This window comes from Heterodontus francisci, chromosome 1 (assembly GCF_036365525.1).
Source record: "Heterodontus francisci isolate sHetFra1 chromosome 1, sHetFra1.hap1, whole genome shotgun sequence".
Lineage (NCBI taxonomy): Eukaryota > Metazoa > Chordata > Chondrichthyes > Heterodontiformes > Heterodontidae > Heterodontus > Heterodontus francisci.
Window position 1 is genome coordinate 279,606,181 of NC_090371.1, and position 15,711 is coordinate 279,621,891.

The 15,711-nt window shown below is 41.7% G+C and overlaps 1 protein-coding gene across 5 annotated transcripts in view; it reads left to right on the forward strand.

The window, feature by feature from the left end:
• Positions 1 to 15,711, forward strand: part of bmpr1ba (bone morphogenetic protein receptor, type IBa) — a 471,306-nt gene that overhangs the window by 14,287 nt on the left and 441,308 nt on the right. For 2 of the 5 annotated variants that reach the window (XM_068046063.1, XM_068046061.1), the window contains exon 2: positions 6,399 to 6,475. The exons of 2 other annotated variants lie outside the window; for them this stretch is intronic. The gene's annotated coding sequence lies outside the window, so the exon portion shown is untranslated. Of the gene's footprint in view, positions 1 to 5,488; positions 5,532 to 6,398; positions 6,476 to 15,711 lie in introns of those variants that run through there. One more of the 5 variants, XM_068046098.1, reaches the window with a different exon arrangement.

The window sequence follows — 15,711 nt, forward strand, 5'->3', positions numbered from 1 at the left end:
TTGCCAATATTCTTTTATGCCCTCTCTTTGCTTTCTTAATTTCCTTTTTGATTTCACTTTCTATACTCTTCTCGGCTTTCTGTAGTATTGAGTTCTCGGTGTTGGACATAAGCTTTCCATTTCTGCCTTATCTTACCCTGTAGGCTCCTTGACATCCATGGGGCTCTAGATTTGGCCGTCTCACCCTTTTACTTTGTGGGAACATGTTTACTCTGAACCCCTGGAATCTTCCCTTTGAATGCCTCCCGCTGTTCTGACCTTGATTTACCTTCAAGTAGCTGTTTCCAGTCCACTTTCACTAAATCACTCCTCCGTTTAGTAAAATTGTCCTTGCCCCAATTGAGAACTCTAACTCCTGTCCTCTGTCCTTTTCCATAATTATGTTAAAACTGACTGAATTATGATCACTACCACCAAAATGCTCTCCCACTGCCACCCCTTCCACCTGCCCATCATCGTTTCCTAAAACTAAGTCTAAAACCGCGCCCCCTCTTGTTGGACTTGCTAGATACTGGGCAAAAAAGTTCTCCTGTTTGCACCTCAAGAATGGTCTCATTGAATGACAAAACAGACTCAAGGGGCTGAATGGCCGACTCCTGTTTCTATGGTCCTTTGTGATGTGAACTGTGTATCATGGTTTCCTCAAGTGCCCTCACATATGGTTCTCTAATCTTTCCAAAAGTGCTGTGAAACATTTACTGGGACCAAGTTTAAGTACTGCCCCCAAGCAGAGTTGGCCTGATCATGCTGTTGTGTCACTTATTTCCCCTTTGTGTCTGGCACTGTGGCCACCACCAATTTTTGGCAGGGTCCTGAGAAGGGGCAGTCCGAGTGCCTGCCTGTTTCAGACGTGAGGCCAGCTGTGACATGCAAATCGAGCTCCTTTAGATGCATATAGGAGCCCAATTACATAGCGAGGGACAAACGGGCAGAGTGTGTATCACTGTTGCTCTCTCCATTTGTGTTAGTGTTCAGCAGCCTGATTGTTGGATTTGAAAGATCACTCAAAAATGGCCCAAAGATACATTTAACTTCTAATTTTGAAGGAGCGAGGAGGAGTATGAATGCTCATTCTGGGCCTTACAAAAACTCTTAGGCTGACGACTAGTCTTTGCGAGGCAGTGTGGGCATCGCTGGCATTTATTATTCATCTTCGTCTGGATCCTGCCCACCCATTGAGTGGGGCTCCCTTCTGCCCATCTGGAGGCTACTATCCTTCCCCTGACTAAACGTACCAATATGTGGAAATGGGAGTTCTCAGTGTAGTGATTCCCTGGCCACCCCTTCCCCCCACTCTGACAGGGCTGTTTTTGTACTGGATGGGCAGAGGGATCACCCTTTAAAGACCAAATGGGATGCTACAGCTGAGGTTGACCTGATGTATCCCAATCATAGCCTTTTCCCTGCTCTGTTCTGCTGGATGCCTTGTGGAGTTAGTTTGGGAATTTGGTGGAATGTAATGGAATTCTGGACTCACTGTCCTGTATAATTCTCACAAAAACATTAATTGAGATGCTGTAGTGTAATTTCAAGATATATAATTGAAGGAACTATTGACAGTGGGGACCCGCTGTCCAGGATGGACCGGGCAGTCTCGATCAATTGTAAACAGAAGCCTGCTTGGCTATTTTCCCACTCGCTTTGCATTTTATCGTTGACGACCTGCTCCAAGACTGATTCAGAGATCTGTTTGGTCCTCTATTTTGCCATTGCTGCTTCCAAGGTGACAACTCACGCTGCAGGACGTAGCATGCAGAGAAAATTACTGAAGAGGCAAAAAAGGGAGAAAGTGGAAAGAAAGAGATGAAAAAAAGATGAAATTAAGAGGAGGCAAAACAAAGGTGAGGAAGGAGAGAGCAAGATGACAACGAGGGAGGAGAGAGCCAGTGAATGTCAGAAATTAAGGAGGCAAATGAGAGACAAGTGGAGGTGAAAGAGAAACAAATGATGGAGGAGAGAATGAGTGAAAAGCAGGAGAAGGAGAGTGAGGTAGATATGAAGGAGAGGCAGACTTCTTTTTGGAAGGCTTACTAATACCATCTTACTAATACAATCTTTAGCTAGCGGTGAATGAGAAGCTGGGAGTTTTCTGTTAGGTCCCAAAACCACTGAATCTGATAACTTTCTTCAAATTTGTCAAGAATTTCAATTGGCTGGAATGAGCCTTAATTGAAGGCATGTGAGCAGGCCTCCAGTGTCCCTACCAGCATTATTTCAGTGCTAGTACATATGTGTTGAGGCACACTTTGATTTAAAGTATCTTGAATATTATGACAGGTTTGGGATCTTCACAGTACTGCATGCCGTAGGCATTGTTATCAATCCCCAAATCAAAGGCAAGAGATCTTTGGCAGAAGGATTAATGTGTGTATGGAGCACATCAAGCATTCAAAGAGCAGGAACAGCTTCCTACAGCATGTGAAAGCGAGTGAACAGGCCAAGAGAGGCTAAGGAGAAGGGGGCCTGGGATAATCTGAATCACCAAGCCTGCTGAGGCCAGAAAAACACACTCCATATGAACCAAGGCTAACAAACCACACTTGCTGGCAACAATTCCATATGATTTCATGGCATAATTTTGTTAACCAAATCAAATACATTTTGTGTCTCTCCCTCTCTCAAAAGAAAATGTACAAAATGTTATCAAGTATTTCCAGCACAGAAATTTGCCTATCCCAACAGGTTTATGCAGTGTTTAAGATACACACAAGCCTCCTTCCACCCATCTTTATCTCACCCTATCAGCATATCTTTCTATTCCTTTCTCCCTCATGTGTTTATCCAGCTTCCCCTTAAATGCACCTATGCTATTCACCTAAACTACTCCTTGTGGTAGTGAGTTCCACATTCTCACTACTCTCTGAGTAAAGCAGTTTCTCCTGAATTCCCTTTTGGATTGATTAGTGAATATCTTATAGAGAGGTATCACAATTTTAGTACCATCGCGTCAGAAGGTGGTTACTGTCATAAAGAAATCAGAGCTAGAATAGCAATTGCAAAGAATGCATTCTCCAAACATAAAGAACTGCTCAGTATAGGAATTGTAGAGATTGAAATAAAAGAATTATCATGACTGTGATTTGGAGTTTTTTTTTTCTATTCTGTCATGGGATATGGGTGTCACTGGCAAGGCCAGCATTTGTTGCCTATCCCTAATTGCCCTTGGCAACTGAGTGGCTTGCTAGGTCATTTCAGAGGGCAGTTAAGAGTCAACCACATTGCTGTGAGTCTGGAGTCATATATAGGTCAGACCAGGTAAGGTCGGCGGATTTCCTTCCGTAAAGGACATTAGTGAACCAGATGGGTTTTTACAACAATTGATGATAGTTTCATGGCACCATTACTGAGAGCAGCTTTCCATTTCAGATTTTTATTAATTGAGCTTAAATTCCACCTGCTGCTGTGGTGGGATTTGAACCCATGACCCCAGGGCATTAGCCTGGGCCTCTAGATTACTAGTCCAGTGATATTACCACTACGCCATCATCTTCCCTTGTTGTACAGGGCTGAAGTGTGGGTCTTGAGAAAATGGGCATTTAAAGACTAGAAAGTTGTGAAGTGTGGTTCTGGTGAAGGATGGAGCAGGTCACTTGGAGAGAACACAAGAGCGATGAAGAAGCTGTCAGGATGATGGAGGATAGATCATTAGTGAACATCATCAAGACAACAAGGTTGGATTGGACATATTCTAAGGCATGAGAACTTGCTGATGGAGGTGATTGAAGGAAAATTAAAGGGATGTAGAGCAAGAGGGAGAAAGAGAATGATGATGTTAGATATTGAAATAGAAAATGGGAGGCTCCTAATAGCAGCTAAAGAGGAAAGCGAAAGACTGTGAGGTGAGGAGAAATGAGCAGGGACCCTGCCTTAGGTAGATCACTAATCACTCACCTTATCTTTATAGACCTGAGTTCTCACCCACAATTGGACATATCTTCTCTACATCTGCCCTATCAAACCTTTTCATAATCTTAAAGACTTCTATCAGGTCACCCCTTGGTCTTGTCTTTTCTAGAGAAAAGAGACCCAGCCTGTTCAATCTTTACTGATGTGTATAACCTCTTCATTGTAATGAATTGACTTGTAGACACGAAAAAATATGAAAGGCAGGAGACCAGTTTCAATTTGTAAGAGATGGAAGTCAGTCACAGACTGGTAGATGGCCTAAATTCTGCTAAATGTTGATAAGCTATCAAAATAATGAGCAACAAGCCCATTTGAATTACGACTGAAATTAAATAATTGGATGAGCTCATTCTATATTCAGCTAATCTAAGAACCTGAAATTAATTGTTTTATGTGGATCCAGTCTACTCTAACAATCTGGTTTCCCATTGATGACTATAGCTACAGGTGCAATCCAATAACTACTGGAACATAGGAATGATCAGATAGAGAATTGATGCAAGTTGTATACAAATCTAATATATACTAATTACATTAGTTCCTAATGATGAGCTGCAAATTAGTTACATAGTTTTTGCAGCACAGGAAAAGGCCCAACTGTTATGCTCCACAGGAGCCTCCTCCCAACCTTCTTTGTCTAGCCCCATCAGCATGACCTTCTCTTCCTTTTTATTTAGAGATACAGCACTGAAATAGGCCCTTCAGCCCACTGAGTCTGTGCCAACCATCAACCACCCATTTATACTAATCCTACACTAATCCCATATTCCTACCACATCCCCACCTGTCCCTATATTTCCCTACCACCTACCTATACTAGGGGCAATTTATAATGGCCAATTTACCTACCAACCTGCAAGTCTTTGGCTGTGGGAGGAAACCAGAGCACCCGGAGAAAACCCACGCGGACACAGGGAGAACTTGCAAACTCCACACAGGCAGTACCCAGAATTGAACCCGGGTCGCTGAAGCTGTGAGGCTGCGGTGCTAACCACTGCGCCACTGTGCCGCCTTTTCTCCCTCATGTACTTACTGAGCTTCTAATTCTCACTTGTAGCTTAACCCAGTGGTCAATTATTAATGGTTGATGGTATGAGGCTTGAAAGCTAACTCCCCAATGGGTCGACAGGTTTCCAAATCTGTGCAGGACCACAAGACTAATCATGTGTCAGTGCTGAGTTAGCTAATTTCATTCATTATTAGTAGGATGACAATTGGCCTCAACAGTCCTGTGTTAGGGAGGTGAAAATAGGTGAGAAAAGAAACCCATAATTTATGTCACGGAACGTGATGATCAGAGATAACCAGTTGCCCAAAAAAAGCACCTCGAAGTTAATAGTGCATATTTTCTGCAAAGATGAGTTCAATATTTTTTTCTCATCTTGAGACCTGGTGCTGATTGTAATGGAAGTGAGAGCTGTGATACATGCTTTGCTCTTTCTCAGTATTTGACATTGCCCAAGATGGGATTCCCGACTGGTAATCACTCCCAGGTGTCTGTTATCTAACATGTGCTGGGGATCGTTACATCTGTAATTCTGCTTGATAAGCAGCGGAAATGAACAGGACGGTTTTGACAGCTGCTGCACAGCACAAAAATGTGCAATCATTTAAAAGATGCAAAGGTAATTACCTCAAAGCCTATAAGGTCCTTGACTATATTAAGCTGGTCATGCACAGAGAGTGCTGTGCTCAAAATGATTCAGGGTGTGTACCACAGCAGCTTGTTTTAGTTTGGTACATTATCAGTTGCTGTAACGTGCTGAAGGAGAATTTCAGAAACAAAAATGTCAAATGCAGTAATGGATGGGGGAGTGTCTCATTCTCTGTCCCCAATATAGCATCTCATTTTGCTTCTTTGAAATGAGATATATTGGAACCAAACCAATACACGCCCTTACTAATTGTTTGAACATATTGCTTTTTTATGCATTAGAAGGCAAACTAAGAGAGCATTTGGAGAGAGCTTTGACAGGCTCACATCTCAAGGAATTAACCCTAATCATGACTAGAGCACATCGGACTTGGATGCTGGTGTGTCAAGAGACAGAGGCAGTGAATATCAGGGCAGCTAAGGAAGCAATTTTCAGATATTTTAATTGTAATCAGCTCCTTCTGTGGCGTTTCTCTCTGGGGCCTTGGAATGGGATGGTTTTCCCAGTTGAACCTGGAACTCTCCCAGGTGTGTTCCCCACCACACCCCCCTCTGAAGTGGAATGAATGCTCTCTTTTCCCTCCCCAAACGAGAATTGAAAGAATTGGGGTTGCCAACTCCAATTGGGCATTTTCCTGGAGGTTTCATCACATGGTTTCCTGCCTCCAGTCGCTGTGCTCCCATCATCGATTAACTGGCACCATCAGCACCTTCCTACACCAACTGGAAGGTGAACAACTTTTTCTAATCCAGTTTCAAGTTTTTTTTATAAATAATAAGTGTTCAAAGGAAAAAAAAAGATTTTTTAAATGATTGTTCTCTTGGGTTTTGCTTGCAGCAGTGTCCTGGAGGTTAATCATCAATTCCGGGAGACTCCAAGACAATCCTGGAAGGTAGACCAGCTCAGAATAAGAGGTAGGCCATTTAGGATTGAGATAAAGAGGAATTTCACTCAGAGGGTTGTGAATCTGTGGAATTCTCTAGCCCAGAGGGTTGTGGAGGCTCCGTCATTGAGTGTATTCAAGAGAAATATCGATAGATTTCCAGATATTAAATAAAGATATCGAGGGATGGGGGATAGTGTGGGAAAATTGCGTTGAGGTAGAAGATCAGCCATGATCCAGTTGAATGGCGGAGCAGACTCAAGGAGCCAAATGGCCTATTCCTGCTGCTATTTCCTATGTTCCTATGTTTCTAGACAATGTGGACACTCATTCAGCACTGGGATGTCAATGTGCTGCACACCGGCCTAAAATTGACATTGGGCCTCATTGTCCACTGAAAATTGGCTGGTGTCAGGGAATGGTGTCAGGGGAGGGGGTCTGATGCCTGTTTCAGGCCCATTTCTGACATGCGGTCAGTTTCTTTCTCCTGGGAGGCATGCAAGAATAGTTCCCCTTGATTTGGCCTCTAATATTGTTGATGTTCCCTTTACTTACTTGCGATTGCTGTAATGTGCAGGGTTGCAGGAGAAAATCTAGATCATTGTACTCTGCACCGAAACACGTAATTGCTCTAATGCACTCACGCACCTTAAACGGGCAGAAGTACTATCAGATCTGAATTAGTATCGATCTGTTACATACTTAAAATAGGAAAAGTAGGAAGGAAGTCCTCCCACTTGATCTGCTAGCTTGGAATTCACGATTAGACTAGAAAGAGCGAGGGAAGGCAGAAAATGATTCTCTTCTAAATTCCATCACACACTGTCTTAACTTGAAGACAACTCATTATGAGCACAGACTCTATGGAGCCGTCTTGAGTTCTTATTGATATCTGTGCTGACGTGGATCCATCTGTTTGTGGGTGAACAATATGGTTTTTCAGGAATTGGAACTGAAAGCAAACTTTCTGAGGTAATACTTGGTAATCTTTGCGGCACAGGCAAGCTTGGCCGAGAAATCATCTGCTCCAGGTTACTTAACAGTATAAAGAAGTCACGGAATTTCCTGGTGCATTTTTTTTTTTGCAAACATATAACCTTCAAGGTTCAGTTTGATTTATTTTCATTTGATGTGCTGCTGCTCATCTCTATTGACACCATAAGATTTACTTCAATGAGTAGTTTCAGTGTATTATGCTCAGAAGCTAGCCTACCTTGGGGCTAATAATATCGAAGCTTTGCTGTTGAGGTTAAATCTGCATCCTTTTATTTATTGGTGCTTGCTTATCTGAATCTCTTCATTGATTGTTCCTTTATATAAATCTGTTCAGTTATTGGTCCCTTATATGAATCTCTTCATTTATTGGTCTGTTCTTATATGAATCTCTTCATTTATTGGTCCCTTCATGTCAGAACCTCTTCATTGATTGGTTCCTTCTCACCTGAATCCCTTCATTTATTGGTCCCCGCCCATTATTTATCCTCCTTTTCCAGCAGTCCTGTTTCAAGGGCAATTAGGGATGGGTAATAAATGCTGGCCTAGCCAGCAATGCCCACATCCCACAAACGAATAAAAAAACTGCTGAGGCTGCTGTTCTCACAAGGGCCACTTGCCCTTTGATATTTCACCCAAATGGCTATTGATCATGTGTGACCCTAGATAATCACCGTCTACATCTACTCAGTCATAGGGAGTGTAGCAACTAAACCCAATCCTGATCTATCACATTGTCCCCACACATGCACATTCCAGCGGGGATTACTAGATAGCAGTGAGGAGTGGGAACCCAGGATGGCTTTCTCTAGCCCAATGGTGCTGTAAAGTTGCCAATTCCAGTCAGACATGTTCCTGGAGCTTTTATCACATGACTTTCTGCCTCCAATTTACAATAGTCAGTCTTTTTCCCATCTCCAATATAATTGTTACCAATAAACAAAGACGTTCAAAGAAAATGAAAATAAAACACAATTATTTTAATTAATGCCCCTATGATTCTGCAGTTCTGCACTTCCCAGGAGATTAATCTTTAATTCCTGGAGGCTCCAGGCCAATCCTGGATGGGTGGCAACCCCATCATTAGCAGACATAGCACAGACTAGTGATCAGACCTGGGTTCTTCTGGTCTCTATGGCTCACTTCCACTCTGTGTTTACAAACTCAGTCAAATGGGGGTGAATGTGCTGGTGGCATCCAACACACGTCCAAAAATCCTTATTATACATGTTTGTTATTTTCCAAAAAGAAAAATCATTGAATGGCAAGGGGGAAAGAGCAGGGTGAGTGGAACTAATTGGATAGTTCTTTCAAAGAGCTTCCATAGATATGATGGGCCGAATAGCCTTCTTCTCTGTTGTATGATTGTATAATTCTACATTGCTTCATTCTGCATATCAACCTGCTGAAATTTTTTTTTGCAGTGTTGCTTAGTATTGTAGTTACTGTACCACGAAGCTGTGTATTCAGCTTAGTTAACTGCCTATTACAACTACCAGAATGTGCAAATTGCATTCCTCACGAAGATTTATTAGTGGAAACCAGATGGAGATATTAATAACCCTATTCGCATGAACTTGTTGTGCATCAACAAATTTGTTGCCATTCAATTTTAAGGGTGAAATGTGCTCTAAATTGGATGTTAAGCTAATTGCCAGATTTTGCCTGCGGCAGATATTAGTTGCTGGGTTTTCTGGCTTTATGTCCTGCACCAAATGTTAAAAGAACATTCTAGAATAATGAAAAGGATAATAAAATGATAATGGATGTTATTAAACTTGTTCAAAGCAATTGACAGATCCAGTCCGTGATCCTTATTTGGAAAATGAGTTGAAGAATCCTTTTGCTTCAAAAACATGAGGATCTGGCATCTTAATACAAAGTCAAAACACTTTACCTGTACCTGTAACAGTTTGGATAACATACCTGCTTTGTGAAATGCGTGTGTGGAGGAGATCACTCATCACCTTTGTGTTCGCTGTCCTGCATTGGCTCCCAGTCTCATAACACCTCGATTTTAAAATTCTCTTTCTTGTCTTCAAATTCCCTCTATAGCCTTGTCCATCCCTATCATTGTGACCTCCTCTGGCCCTACAATCCTACAATTTTGTGCTGCTCCAATTCTGTCCTCTTGACCATCCGCAGTGCTTTCACCTGCCTAGTTTATTACCTATATTTTGTTTGCATTCTCTCCATTCCATTCTACCTTTTAGTTTGTTATCTTAACTATATCTAATTAGATGACCTATTCTCGCTTTTTATATTTCTTTGTCTTTTAATTTAATAAAATACTGAGCTTTATTTTTGTATTTCCTATGTTTCTTGCCCATTTTGGAGGTGGAAGCTAGAGTGAAAAAACCTGCCCTGTGATTGTCTGAGGGCTGCTCTGAAGGCTGGTGTTCAGCCGAGTATCAGAGGAAAAATAGCAACAGCTTGCACTTATATAGTGCTTTTAACGCAGTAAAATGTCCCAAGGTGCTTCACAGGAGCATTACCAGACGAAAATTAACACCAGGTCAAACATTTAATTTTGAGTGGTAACTTAAAGGAAGAGAGAGGCAGAGGGGTTTAGAATCATAGAAAAGTACAACACAGATGGAGGCCATTCGGCCGAACGAGTCTGTGTCGTGGGGAGAGAATTACAGAGTTTGGGACCTGGATGGCAGTAGACATGGCCACCAATGGTGGGGCAAAAAAAGTGAGGGAGGTGCAAGAGACCGGAGTTGGAGGAACGCAGAGATCTCTTGAGGGTTGTTGGGCTGGAGGAGGTTACAGACATGTGGGCTGGGGGTGGGGAATGAGTATTGGAGGTGATTTGAACACAAGGCTGAGAATTTTAAAAAGATGTTGCTGGACAGTGAGCCAGTGAAGGTCAGCGAGCACATCGGATGATCGATGAATGGGACTCACTGTGAGTTAGTGTACAATACAAACACATTTCACAGTGAAATTTAACCCTTAAAGATGGTTGTTGGATTTATTATTTTAACTGCTTGAATTTCCTGTTTATTCAGCTGGTTAGGGATTTGTACTCTCATTCGAGCATGATGAAATGTAGATGTTTCACATGCAATGCTACAGGGTGATAAGGGTTAAGAACTGCCTGCATCTCTCACTCTCTACAAAGGGACTCAAGGGTTAGGGGGGCAGGCAGGAAAGTGTTGTTGAGGCCACGATCTGATCCAGGATCTTATTTAATGGCGGAGCAGACTCAAGGGGCTGAATGGCCTATTCCTGCTTCTATTTCTTGTGTTCTTATGTTCTCCACTATTGTGGCTGGGTACTGGGGAGGAGACAGTAGTATGTATTGCGAGCCCCGCATCATTATTTTATAGGTGGACTAACTAAAAATTACTACAACTGATTTGAATGTGTGCAGACTGGATTATTTCTTATTTTTTGACTGGGGTGAAGGTTTATGCAAAGATGAAGCTTTGAACATAAATTATATTTTTCAAGTCAAAACAGCGACAATGTTCGGAAACAGTTCTTTTCTTTAGATGTCATACTGTTGATGAGAGTGGTTTGCTCCTTTGTGACAGCAGGAACATTTAATTACTTACTGTTATGCAGTAAGTTAGCCTTCCACCTATAAACTCCTCACTGGGATTGTAAGTTGATGTTTTATATCAATATTGGTTAAGCTGAATCCCTGTTGATTTCCTATAATTGGGCGAGAGTGACAAATATAGTAAAAAGGGTACAAGGAGTTCAATGACTGCTTCATTCAAGTTTTTATGCATTTTGGTTATTAGTTAGATTGTTGGAGCAGCGACCACAATTATTTCAGCCTTTGAATTTCTGGTTTAAAAAAATATACAGTCTTGTAATTGCCATCCCCAACACCTTTTGATTTTTTTTCATCATCTTTTAGAAGCTGAAGTCATTTTACAATCAAATACAGAATTGATAATCACCATAATAGCATAAATAATTGAGAATAGGCAAATTTTCTATTTATTTTATTCAGCCACCTAATTAAGTTTATTCAACTTATGGTTTTGAGAGCGAGACGACGATTCAAGGAACTCACATTAGAAATGTGAGAATCTCCTCACGTTTGATGTTACGGAACAGCTGGCTAAATGCAGGTCTTTCACGACCTCAGGATATCTCGAAGTGCTTTACAGCCAATGAAGTACCTTTTTGAAGTGTAGTCACTGTTGTAATGTAGGAAGTGCAACAGCCAATTTGTGCACAGCAAGCTCCCATAAACAGCAATGTGATAATGACCAGATCATCTTTGTTTTTATTGATGTTTGTTGAGGGATAAATATTGGCCTGGACAGCGTGGAGAACTACCTTGCCCTTCTTTGGAATAGTGCCAAAAGCAACATCCGCCTGATAGAGCAGTCCGGGCATCAGTATAACATCTCATTTGAAAGGCGGCACCTCTAACAGCGCAGCACTCCCTCAGTGCTGCACTGGGAATGTCAGCTTGTGTGCTCATGGGGTGAACGTTCACTCTGATATAGGGGTGACAATGGAGGGGTGGGCAGACTCTTAATTTTGCGCTGCATGCCGGCATGCTGGTTTGCTGACACCATCCTGACCCCTAGCCATTTTCCTGGAGTCAGTGCTAGGGATAGAAGGACTACCTGCCTACAAATAGTGGGTAGCCAATTAATGTAAGTTTAAGGCCAATTAAGCTCAATTATCAGAGGCCAACTGGAAGTTTCCTGTCAGCCTGCGGACTCCCCGTGGCATTAGGACCAGGCCAGCTGCCTGGGGGTGGCCTCCCAGTGGCAGGCCAGGGGGATCCAGAGCTCCAGGCGGGCTTTCAGTCCCTTCCCATGGAGAGGATCCCCCTCCACAGTGTTGGTCCAGCAGCTGTGGCCATTTTTCAAATCATACGTTTTAAAAGTGCTGAGAGGTCACCTCAAGATGGAGGCCTCCTCTTGCTCCCTTGCAAGCAACGGCAGGCTGCAGCTCCCTCTGAGCTGGAGGGCCTTCTATTGGATGCCGAGTGCACCCTCTGACCATCAACTGACCAATTCAGGGGAAACCACTGCTGACTGACTATCCCTGATATAGTGTGAGGGTCAGGACCCCAATTTGACCCTGATGTTGGGGTCCCGACCCAAAGCCTAAAATCCTGCCCCATGTCACTTGATTGGTGCTTGAACCCACAATATTCTGACTGGAGTCTAGTGGGCTACCATTTAACCTCCAGCGATAAACCTCCAGCATTCTTGTATACATAAACTAATCGTTGATTTTTGTACCCTTTCCAGATTTTTAAAACCAACATAGATAGTAATTTTCAACAGCTTATTACTGTTTGATGGTTAATTCCCTTAAATTTTCACTAACGCTTAAAATTCTTCATCTGCAAATCACCTCCTAGAATATTTCAAAAATGCATGACTCTATATATATTATTTCTTTGACGACATGTGTAAAATATTTGACAATCTTTTCTTGCTTATACTTTAAGGGATGGATTCAGATGCATCACTATGCTGAAAGGGAAGAAATACTTCTATTAATATAGTGTATTAATGTGCTTCACATATTATCAATATTCTTGAAATACAGTGACTTGTTATCTAATCCTTATTCCTGAACTGTTCCTTTGACTGCATTGACTGCACTCTGTGTGATTCTGAAGTGCCTTGTTATTCCCACAGACGCAATAACACTGCTGTTGAGTTCTGGTTCTCATGCTGTTACTTTAAGTTCTCATGCAAAATGATTTATTCTTTATTATTTAGCGGCATTGTTGGCAAGCGAAAATGACCTGATAATGTGACATCCAGTGCTTTATCAGACTGAAGAAACCATTTAGTCTACTGCTGCAGGAATAGGCAGCTGAAATTGTTCTTGCCTCCTCTTCCCAGCCTACCCTGATTCTCTGTGAATAATGAATGCTTAATTAATTGATGAAAAACAATGCGAATTAATTATGATATTTAACAGTGAAATGCTGCACACGGTGAATAAAAATGGATGTGATATAACTCGGTACTTCAGGAAAGGCTTTACTGCATGTCGCTAGTACATCTCCTGCGATATTACTTGCAGGCTTTGGAGGAAGTGGGATTTCAGGGTCGAGGTAAGGTGATGAATATGCGACAGCCAGTGAAGGCGCAGACTCTATAAGACATGTGTGGAAGGAAGGGTCAGTGAGCAAGTCCAACTCGGGACCAAGCCCCATTAGTGGAGATCCCGGAAGCAAGTGGTAGGAAAGGCAGGGGGTGCCTAGCTGGGTAGTGTCTAGATCTGGGTGGAAACATGGCAGTAAGGACCACAATGTTAATATGACTTATCTGCTTATTCCACTAATTTTATAACTAACTGTATAAAAGAAGAGCTCAGCGCGTAGAAAAAGCCCAGTGCCCACTTATATCTCTGCAGTTCAGACTGAAGTACTTAATGTCTAATTGTCCATGCTTAAGGTCTCATTCATTGCCTGTCACTAGGTGCCCTAAGTCTGCGCCTTCACTGGCTGTCGCATATTCATCGCCTTACCTGGGGTAAGGTGGGGTAGGTCGTCTTCTTGAACGATGGAAGTCCTAGTGGTGATGGTATTAGGTGGGAACCTAGTGATGAAGGAATGGCAATAAAACCATCCCTTAAAACCCACCTCTTTGACCAAGTTTTATTGCCCATCCTAATATCTCCTTTTTTTAGCTGTGGGTTCATTGGTTCTGCCTCTGTGAAATGCCTTGGGAAATCTTTCTATGTTAAAAGCATAAATGAATGCAAATTTTTATTGATAGAGACAATGTGTGCCCAGGTCGGGATGGTGTGTGATTCAGAGAGGAACTTGGAGGTGATGGTGTTTGCATGACAGCTTGTGCCGAATGAAATTAACTATAACTTGGCCCATTTCTGCAAGCTCTATTTTACATGTAATTTTCAAATTAACGTTGTGACAAAGATATCAATATAGTACTTCAATCAACTGATGAGATCTCAGAGAATGAAAGATGACAGAGAATGTGCAATGAAGCTGTATCTCAGCCAACTTTGTAATAATTTAAATTGTTGCATTATTCTGGTAGTCAGTACGTTCGTATCTGTTATATATTTACACCATAACTCGAGTTCATACCTTCATCCTTCTTTGACTTTTAATAGAGATTAGAGACAATAATCTGGGACAAAATTAATTAGCACTTAAAATAAATATGGGTTAATAAATTAATGTAGGCATGTATTTGTTAAAGGCAAATGGCATTTGATTATGTTGATTGAGTTCTTTGATGAAATAGCAGAGAGGATTGATGTTGTGTCCATGGACTTCCAAAAGCTGTTTGATAAAGTACCACATCATAGACCTGTTCGCAAAATTGATGGATGAATACAGATTTGGCTTAGAGAGAGAAAGCAGAGAGTAGTAGTCAAAGGTTTCTTTTCAGACTGGAGGGAAGTGTGCGGTGGTGTCCCACAGGAGTTGGCGTTGGGACCACTGCTATTTTTGATACATATGAATGACCTGGACTTGGATATACAGGGTTGTAAAATTTGCAAGGCTATGGGGAAAGAACAGGGGAGTGGGACTGATTGGATAGCTCTTTCAAAGAGCTGGCATGGGCATGATGGGCTGAATGGCCTCCTTCTGTGCTGTAGGATTCTATGATTCTAAGATCTAGTGATGAGCACAGACTGGAACTGAAAATTTGCGAGTGAGATGAGAAACAAACAATAATGTGGCCTATAGAATTTGCATTCATTTTAGTAAATAGCTAATAATATATAAAATGTGTTTCCTCTCGCAAGACCTGTAAAATATTGTTAAATGATACACAATAAAGCCCTTGGCCTTTTGGATACAGTTCAAAACTAAACCCAAATGTGTAAGACTTACTTTTTACATCAGTTAATGTGGCACAAAATTAATTGTCAATCTAATCACAATTAGCTTCAATAAGGATTTGCAAAATAGGTTCAACAACTGTATTAGATCGTGCATCAATTTTTGCCTCAATGAGGTATCCCCCTATCTTGCTTGCCAAACCAATGAAAGATTATAAGAAAGTATGGAAAGGATTAAAGCACCCTGTAACTATATGGACATTACTAATCTGGAAAAAGGCCTGTGTAGACTTATAATTCTACTGGGTTGATCAGATCCTCTCCCCACTCCAACGCAACAAAGTAAATTGCCTTAGAGTGGGTGCAATGAAGGTACACTAGATTGATTCCTAGAATGAGAGGGCTCTCCTATGAGCAGTGATTGAGTAGAATGGGCCTGTATTCTCTGGAGTTTAGAAGAATGAGAGGTAATACCATTGAAATATAAAACATTCTTGGAGGGATTGAAGGGTA